This window comes from Leopardus geoffroyi, chromosome A2 (genome assembly GCF_018350155.1).
Source record: "Leopardus geoffroyi isolate Oge1 chromosome A2, O.geoffroyi_Oge1_pat1.0, whole genome shotgun sequence".
NCBI lineage: Eukaryota > Metazoa > Chordata > Mammalia > Carnivora > Felidae > Leopardus > Leopardus geoffroyi.
The window spans coordinates 84,651,025-84,668,267 of NC_059331.1; the positions used below are offsets into that span (position 1 = coordinate 84,651,025).

The window sequence follows — 17,243 nt, forward strand, 5'->3', positions numbered from 1 at the left end:
CAAGAGACAAAATGGAATTGGTGGAAAAAACAGAAATGAAGAGTGATAAAAAAAATCTTAACAGGTGTATAAGTTAATTAATTAAAAAGTTAGGTTTTCCTATATGCAGAAGCAATGACTGAGGGACTAAGTTCTTTAGAATAAATCATGAAAGAAATAGGATGAATTTTTCCTCTTTGGTAAAACTGGGAAAACTATCTCCTACTTAAGATTATAAGATGTTACATAAGTTTTTCCACAAAAAATAACCCCCCCCCAAAAAAAAAACAAAAACAAATTGCTAAACTTTCTGATGAATCTCCACTGCTGACCAAGGGAGATGCTGACTTGGAACAGTCTGACAGTTATGTACCTAATACTTGTCTTCTGAACAGGTGACAGGTCAAATCTTTAATAATAAAATTTTGTAGGAAAGTAGATAAAAGTCAATTTACATATCAGGATTCTAAAATTTGTTCCATGGAAACTAAGTCCATTGAATGTTATTATCCTTGGGACATAAAAGGGCTGTGTGACCAAGTAAACCTAAATTCTAAGATGGACTGGATTTATATTGGAGGACTTCTCAGAACTCTCAATATCCTAAAATATTTTTAACTTGTTATAGACTGTTCAGTATGTAATTTTTAAACTTGATCATAAAACACTTTTATCAGATATCCCTTAGAACTAGTTACCCAGAGTACAGATTTGGGGAAATATCATCAAAAACTATAAGAAAAGTTCCCTGTTGTAGAAATACTTAGATCATGTAACATTGTAAGATCAACTTCCTGCTTTTCCTGTAACTGAGTATTTACCATATTTTTAAGGAAAATGTCTACCACTTCTATTACAGACACATTGATGATGTTAACTATGATAATTCTCAGTGATTTGAGTACACTTGTGCTGAAGTATACTACACTTGAAGGGGATACTCCTCATGCTCAATAAGCTAGGAGGAAGAAAGAACTGCCTAAGCTTCCCACTGTTGTACCTAAATAAACTTTTCTCTTTGACAACTGAATGAATTTTGGCTATATTTCATTCCTATTTCAAACATCCCCAAAATCTTGAACATGAAATCTATCTAACAAACTCTTAAGTGTACAATACATCAATATTAACTGCAGGCACTATGTTGTTTAGCAGGTAGATCTGACTTCCTTACCATGCATAACAAACTTCATATCCGTAGAATAACTCCTCCTCACTCTGTTCCCCTAACCCCTGGAAACCATGTTTTATTTCTATAAATAGGACTATTTTAGCTATCTCATGTAGAAACCAGCAGTAGCTGTTCTCCTGTGATTGGTTTATTTAACTAAGCATAAAATCTTCCAGGTTCATCCATCTTGTCCAAATGGTGAGATGACCTTTCTCATGGCTGGACAACATTCCATTGTTTATATACCACATTTTCTTTGTCTGTTGATGAACACTTAGATTCTTTGTAGATCGTACCTATAAGTAAGGCTCTATTGAACATGGGGGTGCAGATATCTCTTTGAAATGGAGATTTTTGTTGCATTTAGGTCTATATTCAAGTGGTATTTCTGGATCACATGGTAGTTCTGTTTTTAACTTTTTAATGAATTTGCATATTTTCCATGGTAGGGTTGTAACATGTGGCGTCCTGCCACCAGTGTACAGGGGTTCTAATTTATCCACATCCATGTTAAGCGTCCTTGCCACAATAAAATAAGTCCCCAAAAATCTGTCTGAAAAAAATACACAGTAATCCTATCCTAAAACAAAACCTACCTAAGTAATCAAGGAGATTGGAGGAAGGTAAATTAGGGCCCCAAAGTTTGTTCACTATCCACATCCTTTACTGTTTTTCTATGCTATGCCAAATAAATACCCAAGTAGACTTACTTTAAAATTTTTTGTTAAGCAGATTTTCAACTTCAGAACTGTATGATGAAAGCCTGTGTACCCATCATAACATCTACAGTTCCAAACCCTTGTCAACCTTGTCAGTTTCATTCAATGGAATTAGTAATTTAAATAAACTGCTTGGGTAAGAGACTCTTAAAAACTGAGAACAAACTGAGGGTTGATGGGGGGTGGGAGGGAGGGGAGGGTAGGTGATGGTCATTGAAGAGGGCATCTTTTGGGATGAGCACTGGGTGTTGTATGGAAGCTAATTTGACAAAAAATTTCATATAATAAAAAAATAGAAATAAAAAAATTAAAAAAAAATTAAACTGCTTGGAAACCCAGTTACACATTTATATGAAAAATGCCCCCAAATCCTAGGAGTTTACTGACAATGTTTAAGAGATAATGAAGCCTTAAAATTTTAAGTTACAATCGTGTTATTCCTTTTCCAATGTAATGAACGAGAGCTTCCCTTTTGTTAGGAGACAGAAAAAAACAAAACTCTGTGCCCTGCTTGAAAAGTATGAGTATTGGATGTAATAAAGCTTTCTTGTTTTTGGAGTAACATTTTCATGAAAAGTTTCCCATAGCTTGGTTTATCCATGTATAATGTTTGCAAATAATCTTAAGTAATACTGGCTTTTACATAGACCCTAAAATCTATACTATACAAAAAAAACCCACAAATCTTATTTACAATAAATCTTTAGGCTGACAGAATATTTAATGTCATGTATAATCATGATGAAGAATGACACTTGAACATTGTACAGAGATCTAAGAACCTTAATATTATTACCCAGCGCAAATTCTCAAAATGTATTTCTAAGATTCCTGTGGTAACCAAAATATCTAATTGGTTTTGACTAGAGACACCTGCTACTACATTATCCTCCCCAGTAGAATTCCATCCATAGCATTAATTTTCTAGTGTTTGTTTTCATAATATCTGACTTGGGAAATGTCTATAAAACTCTTCAGTTTGAAGATAGTTACTTCCCTTCTCCTGAATTATATATTTCAGCCATGGATTATATATTTCAGCATATCTTGTATATATTAATACTATTCAGTTAGGAGATGGAAGATTTTGTTTCATGTTCATGAAAAAAAAATCCTGGAAATAACTGACAACATAGAAACTTAGAAACAACTATGAGATAATAGCCCACTTGTAAGGACCTATTTGTCTCAACAACTGCAGTCGGTTAGACCTTACTAATCTACTCCCTCTTATCTTGAGGAAATAAAAGATGTTAAGTGATTTACATAAAGTGATGGTAATAAGAAACAGACTAAAATGTATACTCAGGCTCTGATTTTAGAACTAAAGCCATTAATTCCTGATTTACATCTGCTGTCAATAGTTCTCATGTAAATCAGGATAGGCTCTCTGCTGAAACAACAATCAGCTGAATACAACTAAAGCTTATCATGCACTCTTGTGATTGGCTGAGTCAGAGGAGAGCTCTGTTCTGTGTAGTCATTCAGGCACCCAGAATATTCACATACAATGTCCTCATCATCCTCAACATGAGGCCTCCCTTCAAATTTGCTATGAGAGGAGGAGGATGAAGAATCTCAAACACTGTCCAGAGACAGAAGGATATAAAAGGATCAAAAAATTCAGAGTAGGATTTAAAATGGAAATTATAGATCCTATAAGCATAAAATAAGGAAAAGAAAATCTGAGCTTGTATAATTCCTAGATTTCAACTAAAGGTAACTATAATGCATTTTATTATACTGCACATTGAAACTTAAATATCTTAAGGCTAGAAGAGAAAAAAGGCAGTTCCCTTGATTCCCCTGCCAACCTGAAAGCTCTCTAGTGGAGGAGCTCTGTCTGCAGTGTTTGGCATCTATTCTTTAAGTGCTACTAAATGATCAGATATCCTCATCCCTCATTATCTAAGTTTATGTTCACAAGTAATCATACTCTGTATTAACTTACAAAAGTAACTTTCCAAAGTTTTTGGTTGAATCTGTGTACTGCATTTACAGGAGAAAATAAGATTAGTCTTTGCTTGAAAATGAGCTCTAAATAAAATATATTTCTACATGATCATAGGAAACTGTATGTTAATAGGAACTTTGAATTCATGAAAACTAGATCAGGTGGTATCTATCTCCAAAAATAAAAACCTGTCTTCCAACTGTAAATATGTAATTCTTCCAGGTGTTTAAAATCTGGATATTGTCATTGGCTTCTATCAAAATATTAGAAAAGCGTAAGTTTTAAAAAGTTAACCAAAGGTCTATATTAGCTACTTTGTTCCTTTCCTTGTTAGTCTTCAGATTCTTTATTAATTCTCAGTCCTACAGCAAGAGCTTAGATCTACTCTTGCCTGTAGGGACAGCATCAGATGGTGCATGTACTTACTGCCTCTGATTTAACAGTTGATCCCTGAGGCAATGAGACAGAGTAATAAAGTGTTGGGGCTCTTATCCTTATTCTTGGTAATATCGAGAATAATTCAGAGGTAGTTCAATACTATAAAAGCATGATTGGATCCTTACCCACCCTTTACTCCAAAAGTCTGGTCCAGATGGGCAATTTTATTTTATACAATAAGAGCTCTGGCCAGCCACAGATGGAGGAGAGACACTCTTAATAACTCCTTTAAACCAGCTAGAACACAGGTACATAAATGAAGAGTGATGGAGGCTGGGAAATAAGCTACTGTACTGTGAACCAGACATCCTTATTCAACCAGAAGCGCTCTCTCAAAAAAAAAAGTCTCTAGTCTACAAATCTGTAACTAGGAAGCTCAGTTTATGGGCTTAGTTCTAATGTTCTCGTTTGCCCCTAGACTACAAACATATTTTACATCTCTAAAATTTTACTTTGTGTACATTTAAGTATTTAATCCATCTGTAATTTGCTTTTGTATGTCATATAAGGTAAATGTTTAACTCTTTTCTTCCAGATGAGTGGCAGCCAGTTGAGCCAGCATAATTTTAAAAATAGCCTTTCCCACTCAATACCAACTTTTACATACACTAAATTTCTGTAAATATCAAGAGCTTTTTCTACTCCATCAAATGATTGGTCCACTTCTATTACATTACCACATTGCTTGATTATAGGATCTTTGAAAGTCTTCTATATGATAAAGCTATCCTCCCTCACAATTAGAAAAGCATAGTAGACAACATTCTTGGCTGAAAGCCAAACATGTTTACAGTCACATTACCTAAAGCCAGGAAATGTAAAACCCTTCTTGACTAGTGCTGACTTGCTTGAGGGTTTCCAAAGGCAATATGGTATGAGAAATGTAAAAAAAAAATTGTGCATATCAGGAAGCTATGGAAAATGTTTTTAAATGTCCACTAAGTGTTAAACAGAAAAAGGTTACATGAAAAGTTAAACAGCAAAAGGGTACACTTTTGAGTGCTGATGAGACTGGCTTTTTCTTTTAAGGACAAAGGCAAATGTAGCTGCATAATACATACGGTCTCTGAACCTCCTGGTTTTAAATCACTGGAAGACCATGCAGTTATTTATAAAAATATATACTAACTAGCATATCGTTAAATAGAAACACACATGAAAAAGGTAATATATTGACCTGTTGATGAAAAGGCTATGACCAGAGGTTCATAGGAACCTAACCCTGTATTTTCATGAGGAGCAATGGTTCCGTATGGGCTAATTCAGTGTTTGAATCAACTTTATAGAATATAACAATCGAAATAAAAATATTTCACTTTATCCTTGTTATCTCTAGTTTAAGATCTCTTGTCTCTTGTTCTGTAAATTCACTACATATGAATTGCCATAGAAGTTTGAGTTCATTGTGTTTTTATTCAGTTTGAGTTCATTGTGTTTCTCAAAGGATTGTTAGTTTTTGTTAATTTTGATATATTCTGAAGCATAATTTCTTCAAATGTTCTCTTATTCTATTTTCCTCATCCAGGATTATAATTATATGTGTCTTGGACCTTCTCTATCTTTCAACTTTTTAAATACTTTTTTCCTTCTGTTGCATTCTGGGTAATTTCAGCTATTCAGGTATTCTGACACCTTTTCCTTCTCCGTTTTTAAACTTTTTCCAAGTTGCTGAGATTTAGTGTTGATTAATGTATTTTAATGTCTTGAAGTTCTACTTTTTATTTTTGTTTTTTATGTATTTAATGACTTTAACAAAACCTACAGCCTATTTCTTTGTCCAATATAGTAGCCACTAGCTACATGAAGCTATTCAGTGCTTGTAATGTGACCAGTCTGAACTAAAAGTACTAACTAAAAGTGTAAAATGCACACTGTTCCCAAATAGTTCATATTTAAAATATCTAATTTTATTGTATGTTGAAATACTTATGCTTGAAGTGAAATTATATCACAATATTTTAATGAAACTACTAAATTTAAAATTAAATACTTGCCTTTACTTGTCTTTATTGGGTAGTGCTAGTCTATAACCTAAAAGTGTATTAGCTCAAACTATTAGCAATTTTGCTCTGCTCTTTAATGTTTCTGCTAACACTTACTTATGGTGATTTGCTTCTTGGATTTTTATGGTTTGTGTTCTTAGCATGTTTTCCTGTCAGTTGTATCCTATTGTGTTAACCATGTAATGTTAATTACTTAATCTGTGGTACCCAAGCCAAGTGTAAATACTGTACATCTTGATCATAAGCCTTGTGCTGACAGGACAGTGGCTACAAACTCACAGAGGAGACCTTCATCCATACATATGCTCAAGTCAGGTCAAATAATATTAAGTAACCTTCTATTGGTCACATTTTCTTCGTCACTTTTCTTTTCTCTTTATTTTTTTAATTTATTTTTTTTAATTTACATCCAAGTTAGCATATATAGTGCAACAATGATTTCAGGAGTAGATTCCTTAATGCCCCTTATCCATTTAGCCCACCCCCCCGCATAACCCCTCCTATAACCCTCTGTTTGTTCTCAGTATTTAAGAGTGTCTTATGTTTTGTCCCCCTCCCTGTTTTTATATTACTTTTGTTTCCTTTCCCTTATGTTCATCTGTTTCGTATCTTAAATTCCTCATATAAGTGAAGTCATATGATATTTGTCTGTCTCCGACTAATTTCGCTTAGCATAATACCCTCTAGTTCCATCCACATAGTTGCAAATGGCAAGATTTCATTCTTAGATTGTTGAGTACTACGCCACTGTGTGTGTGTGTGTGTGTGTGTGTGTGTGTGTGTGTGTTTGTGTATCACATCTTCTTTATCCATTCATCCATCCATAGACATTTGGACTCTTTCCATACTTTGGCTATCATTAGTAGTGCTGCTGTAAACATAAGAGTGATATGCCCCTTTGAAACAGCATACCTGTATCCCTTGGATAAATACCTAGTAGTGCAATTGCTGGATAATAGGGTAGTTTTATTTTTAATTTTTTGAGGAACCTCCATACTGTTTTCCAGAGTGGCTGTACCAGTTTGCATTCCTACCAGCAGTGCAAAAGAGATCCTCTTCCTCCACATGCTCCCCAACATCTGTCATTGCCTGAGTTGTTAATATTAGCCATTCTGACAGGTGTGAGGTGGTATCTCATTGTGGTTTTGATTTGTGTTTCCCTGATGAGTGATGTTGAGCATTTTTCATGTGTTGGTTGGCCATCTGGATGTCTTCTCTGGAGAAGTGTCTATTCATGTCTTTTGCCCATTTCTTCACTGGATTATTTGTTTTTTGGGTGTTGACTTTGATAAGTTTTTTTTAACATATGTGTATGAAATTTATTGTCAAATTGGTTTCCATACAACACCCAGTGCTCATCCCAACAGGTGCCTTCCTCAATACCTATCACCCACTTTCTCTTCCCTCCCACCCCCCATCACCCACTTTCTGCTCCCTCCCACGCCCCATCAACCCTCCATTTATTCGCAGTTTTTAAGAGTTTCTTATGGTTTGGCTCCCTTCCTCTCTAACTTTTTTTTCTTTCCCCTCCCCCATGGTCTTCTGTTAAGTTTCTCAGGATCCACATAAGAGTGAAAACATAAGGTATCTGTCTTTCTTATTTATTTATTTTTTTTGGTGTCTGTATTTCTCTGTGTGACTTATTTCACTTACGATAACACTCTCCAGTTCCATCCACATTGCTACAAAAGGCCATATTTCATTCTTTCTCATTGCCATGTAGTATTCCATTGTATATATAAACCATAATTTCTTTATCCATTCATCAGTTGATGGACATTTACGCTCTTTCCATAATTTGGCAATTGTTGAAAGTGCTGCTATAAACATTGGGGTACAAGTGCCCCTATGCATTGGTACTCCTGTATCCCTTGGGTAAATTCCTAGCAGTGCTATTGCTGGGCCGTAGGGTAGATCTATTTTAAATTTTTTGAGGAACTGCCACACTGTTTTCCAGAGCAGCTGCACCAGTTTGCATTCCCACCAAGAGTGCAAGAGGGTTCCCATTTCTCCACATCCTCTCCAGCATCTATAGTCTCCTGATGGATTCATTTTAGCCATGCTGACTGGCATGAGATGGTATCTGTGTAGTTTTGATTTGTATTTCCCTGATGAGGGGTGATGTTGAGCATCTTTTCATGTGCCTGTTGGCCATCTGGATGTCTTCTTTGGAGAAGTGTCTATTCATGTTTTCTGCCCATTTCTTCACTGGATTATTTGTTTTTTGGGTGTAGAGTTTGGTGAGTTCTTTATAGATTTTGGATACTAGCCCTTCATCTGCTATGTCACTTGCAAATATCTTCTCCCATTCCACTGGTTGCCTTTTACTTTTGCTGATTGTTTCCTTTGCTGTGCAGAAGCTTTTATTTTGATGAGGTCCCAGTAGTTCATTTTTGCTTTTGTTTCCCTTGCCTCCGGGTACATCTTGAGTAAAAATTTGGTATGGCTGAGGTCAAGGACGTTTGTGCCTGCTTTCTCCTTGAGGATTTTGATGGCTTCCTGTCTTACATTTAGGTCTTTCATCCATTTTGAGTTTATTTTTGTGTATGGTGTAAGAAAGTTGTCCAGGTTCACTTTTCTGCATGTCATTGTCCAGTTTTCACAGCACCACTTGCTGAAGAGACTGTCTTTATTCCATTGGACACTCTTTCTTGCTTTGTCAAAGATTAGTTGGTCATACATTTGTAGAACCCATTTATGGGTTCTCTATTCTGTTCCATTGATCTGAGTCTGTTTTCGTGCCAGTTCCATACTGTCTTGATAATTACAGCTTTGTAATACACCTTGAAGTCTGTTCTATTGGTCACATTTTCTTTTTTGAAAGATTTATTTTTAGACAGCATGAGCAAGGAGAGAGGGGTGTCCTGAGGGAGAGAGAGAGAGGGAAAGAATGGATCCTAAGCCTCCACACTCAACATGGAGCCCATTGTGGGGCTTGATCCCATGACTCTGGAACAATGACCTGAGCTGAAATCAAGACTAGGTGCTCAACCAACTGAGCCCCCCAGGCTCCCCAATTGGTCACATTTTTTTGAGAGACAAGAAGTGCAAGTGGGGGAGAGGTAAAGGGCGGGGAGAGAATCCCAAGTGGGCTCTGTATTGTCAGCACAGAGTCTGAGGTGGGACTTGAACTCAAAAAACCATGAGATCATGACCTAAACCTGCCTAAATAAATAAATAAACACACAAACAAATAAATAAATGTCAGATGCTTAACCAACTGAACCACCCAGGTGCCCCTGGCATATTTTCTTAATCCAAGTTTTGATTGTATATTTTTTTATGGGTCCTAATTTATCAAGAGTTTTCAGTTCAAACTCAGATGGATTCTAAACCTACTGCTTTGTTTCCTGGCTCCACATTGTCCTCAAAATATAAGCCTCTTTTTACCAAAATGAGTGCGTACCTCCAAAGCAAGGGCATCGTCACTAGCTTACTTTTCATTTATTTTTTTTTACATATTTATTTACTCTCAAAAGAGAGACAGAGCACGAGCAAGGGAGGGAAGGCAGATAGACAGGAATACACAGAATCTGAAACAGGCTCCAGGATCTGAGCTGTCAGTACAGAGCTGGACATGGGGCTCTAACTCACAATCTGCATGATCATGACCTGAGCCAAAGTCAGACTCAACCAACTGAGCCACCCAGAGGCCCTACTAGCATACTTTTAAAACCAGCTGTCTCCTTGTTTTGGTCTCCTGTGGATTTCCTTTTCTTTATTTCAAGCTCGTATTCATTTACAAGTTTGTATACATTTGGTTTCACAGTTCATCTAACATTTAAGTGCTTCCTACTGGAAAGAATCTTATGTAATCCTAGGCTACCCTATTGCTACGAGTAGAAGCCCTTGTAGTTATTTATCTATTAGGTATTTGATCCATTAAATCTGTCTAATGTTGATAGAGGTATATTAATATCACCCATACTAAGTTTTTTGTGATGTCTTCCTTTGACTAAAATGACTTTGCTGTATATGTTTGGGGACCATAAGTTTATTTCAAATAGCTTCATCATAAATTGTGCTTTTCATCACTCTTTTCTAACCTTAAAGTATATCACTTTCATGCTATCTTGTTAATCTTTATTTGTGTATTTTTGCCTGACCTCTATTTGCCCATCCCTTTATTTTGAAATATTTTTGGCTTTAAACATCTATCTTATAAGTCATGGTTCATTATGCATAGTTTCTGTGCAGCAGACAACTTTAATGTCTTCCAAAGCTTATCCCTTGCTGAGGCCCTGAATCCTATTGACTGCAAAAGAATGATTTCGGTAATGAAATGTGACTTTAGATGTCTCAATAAAAACGGATAAGAACTAAGATAATGGAGGAGAGTTGAGATGATACATAAAATTCAAGGAATATGATGACCAAAGGAACAATTCATCCTATCATTTATCTTAAACTAAAATATTTCATGATCTTTCAAGCTTATAACAAATATTTCCATTGTTAGGACAGAAAGTCAGAGTTGCTCTTGTACACAGATCATCAAGTAAAAATTTGATCCAGGATAACTGATTAACTATTGAGTGAATATAAGATACTCTATAGATAACAATTGAAGGAAAAATATTATCCTTTTCTCCAAACTAGTGCCTGAAGTTGTAATATAAACTTAGTTTCTCTTCTCAAATGTTTGGAAACCTTTTAGAAGTGTTGCCTCCACCTTAATCCATTTTAAATCTTTTAGGTTCTGATTATTATTTTTGTTTCTCACTTTGATCTTGTCTCATTCCCTTCACACACAGTTCTGATTTGGGTGCTTTCTTGGTTAGAAGCTATTATCTTGACCTAATGTCTTCCAAAACTTAATAACTATGGGATAATGTTTCCTATCCAAGCCCTGTGTCCTATATCTTGTACGACTTTTTTTTCCCCTATGTTCTACCAATCCCAACCTCTGGAGTAAATATGGATGATTAAATAAGGAAAAATTATATCTACCAAGTAGGGTCCAAGCTAAGTTGATTGTTTTCCCTCACATTGAACAAATGTCCATACAATACCATTATTGGTATGGCAGTACTCCTATCACTGCCATTTCTGAGGGTTGTCTGTTTAAACATTGGACACAGCATGTCATGTAATCCACATTGAAATATATGGAGATATTTACAAATATATAATATTGTGAATTTTTCATCTAAAAATGAAGTTTTATATGTTAAAACATTAAATCTGAATTATCTTATTAAAGCACTAAGACGTTCTGGATTAATGTGAGATGAAATTGGGAGAAGGGAATGGCATTAAAACTTAACACCATCCACCTGAAGTCTCAGCCCCACATAGTCTCACCTTGTCCCCAGAAGTGGAAAAGGATTCCATGTTGACAAGAATACATGTTGCTGGCATGTGTTTTATCTGGGTAAAGACTTCCAGGTTTTTACCAGTGAATAAAAATTTACTAAATTTTCTTAATGCACTTAGTTATAACTCAAAGTCTCTCAGGGTTCTAGGCAGACCTTTAAAAGTATAAATTAATGTGTTTCATTCATTAATGATCCCCTAAGTGTCAAGTACAATGTCTGAAATATGAGGCATTCAATAAATTTTTAAATTAGTGGGGACATGAATATTTTTATGTCCTCTCTTTTATGACCAAAGGGAAATGGTTTCCAGGACAGCTGGCCTGCATTGCACTAAAACCTGTGGTAAAAGATTTTTTTTCTGAACAACAGTAACTTCCCTATATGTATATGTATCTCTGGTTAAGGATTACATGCCCTAGACTAAGTGCAGTGTTCTATTCAATCAAGTATTAAATTCAGCTCACCTATTTAACCCTTAAATATAATACACCTGGTGATTAGATACAGATGTGAAAGCATATATTAATGTATAATAAAGGCAGGATTGAAATCCACTAGTGCTTGGAATATCAGTAATCCAGGGTAATGCCAATTTACTTAAAAAAAAATATATCATTTGAATGCCAAGTTTTGACTCCTTCCTTAAAATCCATGTTATTATATGCGTAAACATCCAAACAAGAGTTATCTTCTGAGAAAGTGATTTAAGAAAAGGCTAAAAAGAGTGGCGCTTGGGTGGCTCAGTTGGTTAAGCATCCAACTCTTGGTTTCAGCTCCAGTAACGATCTCACGGTTTCATGAGTTTGAGCCCAGGGTAATGGGGAGCCTGACTTGGGATTCTCTCTCTCTTCCTATCTGCCTCTCCCCCACTCACTCTGTCTTGCTCAAAAATAAACTTCAACAACAAGGGCTAAATATAGATGAGGCCATCCTCTATATGGTGAGACCCATTAGGAGGCAGCAACCAGGTATTTAGGATGTAGGCAATGAACTAGCAGGAATAATGTCAGAAGCGTTAGAGAGAGGGACCCATATCGGGGAAACTGGCATTTACTTGATTCTTGAAAAGAGACTAATATAACTTAATCCTTGTCCTCAAAGGAGTCCCTGACTGGAATATTTGGGAACCTGAAAGAAATCAGTTTATTGCTAATCTATAATATTTAGATTTTTATGTCCTACTTTAAATTGTCTACATATAGGGGATGATCTAATCAGCCCAGTTATTGAGCTAATGACAGCATTTGGGTATATATTAAGAAGAGTCTGTGTGTTTACAGAATTTTTAAAGCTTGGTGTGGATGTCAACATATTTTGGAGTAGCTGTGTGACAAAATAGAAATGCACTGGACTTCAGATCAGGAGTCTTCAAGGTGGGCTATGTAATCTTAACTGGCCACACTAATGTAAAGATTTGGTTAAATAATCTAATAGGTAAAATTCTATTATTTACATTGGGACATTATTGGTACCTTAATCCATTTTGTGTGAGGGTGAAAAATGGTAAAAGTCCATGATTGTGAAGTGTTAACATTTCCTTTCCTGTGTCTGTTTGGAGAAATTGTGCAGTTTCTGGCATAGATCAAGAGGTTCTTTATTGAGGCTCAAAAGAAAAATACTTGAACAGAAATTCTTACAGCCCTCAGAAGGATTTTCTCCACACCGCTGACCCATGCTTATGAACAACCATTCCTAAGGCAGAATTGCAGCTCACCCAGGACGGAGAGTCCTGCCTATGGAAATGTATTGGTCTAGAAGCTGAAAGGTGACAAGCTATAATTACAAATCAGAAATCTCTTCAGTAGAATGGGGAAATCTCCACTCTTTTCTATCGGCTAAAAGTGTTGACATGACTCCCATCCTCTTCTCAAACAGATACTCAATCCTGTCCATCAGGGAGCAGCTCCGGTGAAATTGAGTTTCTCTGAGCACGAAAAACTTTGATTAATACAGAAAATAAATATCCACTTCTGGGGGATGTCAGTATCAATGTTTATTTTGACATCTTTATCACTCAGATGTTAATAATATTTTGAAATTCTGACTTTTGAATTTATCTTACTTCCCACATATATTGGTTTATTACTTCAGTAAAACTTAGATCTTTTAGTAAGGACAGAAAACAGCAACTTTTCAAGAAACTGAGAAAATGAAAGTTAGAACTGAATTTGATTAAACCTTATTTGAAAAAGAATGAAATTAAAATTGAGTGTTATACTAAACACTGTATTTAGATATATAACCTCATGGAACTAGAATGACCTTCTTTCCTACACAAGGAATCTTAAGAGTTGGATTGATGGGGCGCCTGGGTGGCGCAGTCGGTTAAGCGTCCGACTTCAGCCAGGTCACGATCTCGCCGTCTGTGAGTTCGAGCCCCGCGTCAGGCTCTGGGCTGATGGCTCAGAGCCTGGAGCCTGTTTCCGATTCTGTGTCTCCCTCTCTCTCTGCCCCTCCCCCGTTCATGCTCTGTCTCTCCCTGTCCCAAAAGTAAATAAACGTTGAAAAAAAAAAAAAAATTAAAAAAAAAAAAAAAAAGAGTTGGATTGATGGATCTCAATCCTATGCTGCTAATAGCACATAATTAACTACAGCCTTATTTTTGCCCCACTTATCCTAGTTCGCCCCTCCCTTTCCTCCCCCTCCTTACTCCCTTCCCTTTTCCCCTCCCAACCCATGGACACTCACTATCTTGTTTGATGTATCCTTCCAATATATCATACTTGTTCTTTAAATATAGCATTTTTATCTATATGTGCTTTTTAAAAAGTACATAAACTCTACATTCCATTAATTTCAAATTACCATTGTTTTTTGAGATTCATGATGTGAGAAAGATATTGTCTACATTTTCCGTGGATAGCTTGTACATCCATTCCTTTTTTTTAATGTATATGAAGATTCTTTTGAAGTTCTTCAATTTTTTTTTCATAACCAATGCTTCAGTGAATTTTCTAGTAGTTCCATGTTTTCCACTGCATAGGTAAAGATTTCTCTAAGACTTCTACTTAGAGAATGGTTGGGTCATATAAGCAGACACTACTTTAAGTATCAAATTTCTCTCCAAAATAGCTGTACTAATGAATATCTGAAAAACCCTTTTGAGAAATTTCATATTTACATACATTCTTACTAAACTCTGATATCTGAAGTTTTAGTAGTTATCTGGGTTGAGAGTTTTATTTTGTCATGTTTTTATTTCTCACAAATTAGGCATTACTTCAGATAGGTATTGAGTTTCTTTTCAATTTTCTGCTCCTGTCTTTGGCTGATGTTTAACACCTCTTTAATGTTATGTGGATTTTGATTTTCATAATCTCCTTTGTCTCCTGTATATTCTATACTTGCCCTAATGCACTGCTTAATTTTTCACATAGACTATCTAATATAATGAAACCTGGAATTTATATGGTTGGTGTGGTCCTTCATTTTTTATTAAATCCCTGGCAACTCTAAGATCATAAAGATCTATATTTTCTTCTAATAGTGTTAGTTTGCTTTATCTCATTTAATTGTGCACACAACACTTCCAGATGGATACTATTCTGCCCACTACATAGATAAGGAGAAAGAAGGCAACATTGAAGTGGTAATTAGATAATACTCTTGCTGGCTAGGTATGCACATGTCAAAATTTTAACTAATAAGACTCAGAGATGTGTCTTCAGGATGACAGTAACGGAGCTATATAACAGATCCATGCCTTGTGCATCATTGCCTCTAAAATCCCCTATATTTATATGCAAATAAAAATAAAGTTTCTGAATGTAAATACTCAAATTGTAAAGTTTCATGTTATGCATATATGATTAATTTACCTAACCTGTTCTCATGACTATTATTACAATCAGCTAAAAATAGAAAAAAACACTGTTCTTTGAAGAGGTTTAGAAAATTTTCAGCCAGAAATAAAGGGCCAGTAAGTCTTCATAATCAGCACATACTTGTCTAGGCATTTTGGGGAAATATTTTCCCAATAATTATGTCTAAACAATCAAAGGAGGACAAGAATAAAACTCTCTATGAAGTAAATTACATATGTTTCAGGTGATTTTTATCTACCAAAATAACTTACTCGTAAAATTTGTATGACCCCTTACAGTTTAGGAAATACTTTGACATCATTTCACATTCTCTCAAAACCATAATTAAGCATTTTTATTAAAATGAGAAAAATAGCTTTGAGTGATAATATAATCTGTTCCAAGTCCCACAGCTAGTTAAAAGGTGGAGGCACATATTGAAGCCAAACTGGTAAAAATCATTTGTAGGTTCTCCCCCCACCCCCACCCACCTACCCACTATGTTACACTTTTCTTCATTGCATTAGATATTTTAAGCATAGGCTGGAAGAAGTAGTACAGTTTTGTGCTAAAGTAAAACAAAGGTGTGTTAACCTCAGCATTTATAGAATATGATAAAATGTTGAAAGAAATATAATTGCTACTTACACTACAGTTATTACATAAGGAAGATTGAGAGAAGTATTTGTCATTTAATGAGTTGGAAAGCAGGAGAATGACATTTTTCTGGATGTACAAAACTATACATGGGGTTAGATTTTCTATAGAAGGATGCTGTGTTTTAGGAAATCTATATTTTTTCTATTAATGAATATGTACATATGAAAACGTGACTGAAGCTGAGAGTACCTATGTAACTTTTAAGAAGAAGAGTGACCATTATTTCTGCCTTTGTTATTTGGTTCTTGCTAGTACCGCTAACAGACTGGAATAGTACAATGGAGACAACATGAAGGTCTTAAATGGCTGTACTGTCGAACACTTACCTCGGTCAGTATTGCTTGCTTGCTCATTCATGAGGAACCAGGTACTTCAACAGGTGTTCTTTCTGGAGAGCAGATACCTGGTAACTTAACATTCTGTAATCAAATAATAATTAGGTATTAGTTGGTGATCTAACCTCAATAACCAGGATATTCCAAACTTCACTCATTTTGGTTATCACCATCTTAGTATTTGCTGACTACTATTTTATACTATTATTTCTCATATATCTTACAATTAAGGTGCTAATTTTAATGGGTCTGTCCATGCCCTGCCTAAAATCCTTTTAATTGGAATTGCAAAAAACACCAACCACATATTTTGAAATTCTAGAGTTAAGTGTTTTTGTTTTGCTTTTTTGTTTTTCAAAAAGATGCTTGGTTGGAGCAGAGTTCAACTACACATACTTCTTCTACATCCAGCCATTACTCACGGACAAATTACCACCCTGGTAACAGCAAGACTTTGACAAGAGTTGTTATATCTAGTCTTTCAATATTCAGTACCCATATTTAATAATGAAAACAAGATGGATTATTGCTTGTTACATGTGACAGGGATGATGAAATAAGAATTATCATAGCTATTTACTACTTCTAAAACAAGAAATGTGATAGGAAATAAAACCTCTCAATGTGATACTTTAGAAACGTTGATCAACAGCACCTCATAAAAGTGTCCATTGGAAATGCCTGAAATAATTCTTCCCAAATGCATTTACTTTAATGTTACTTGTAAGATATAAAACTTTTACGCTTTTATTCTGTGCAAAATTTCCTAGTACTTTATTCAAAGTGATTCTATTATCTACTGGGCTTTTGGCATGGAAATCATTTTATTCCTGCTTTTCTGAGGTTGGCTCACACAATCAATG

General features: G+C 35.4%; 1 protein-coding gene across 1 annotated transcript in view; it reads right to left on the bottom strand.

Annotated features, from left to right (window-relative positions):
• LOC123606375 (syncytin-1-like) overlaps positions 1-17,243 on the bottom strand; it is a 131,969-nt gene that overhangs the window by 79,431 nt on the left and 35,295 nt on the right. The window contains exon 2 of the mRNA XM_045494608.1: positions 16,372-16,464. The gene's annotated coding sequence lies outside the window, so the exon portion shown is untranslated. The remainder of the gene's footprint in view (positions 1-16,371; positions 16,465-17,243) is intronic.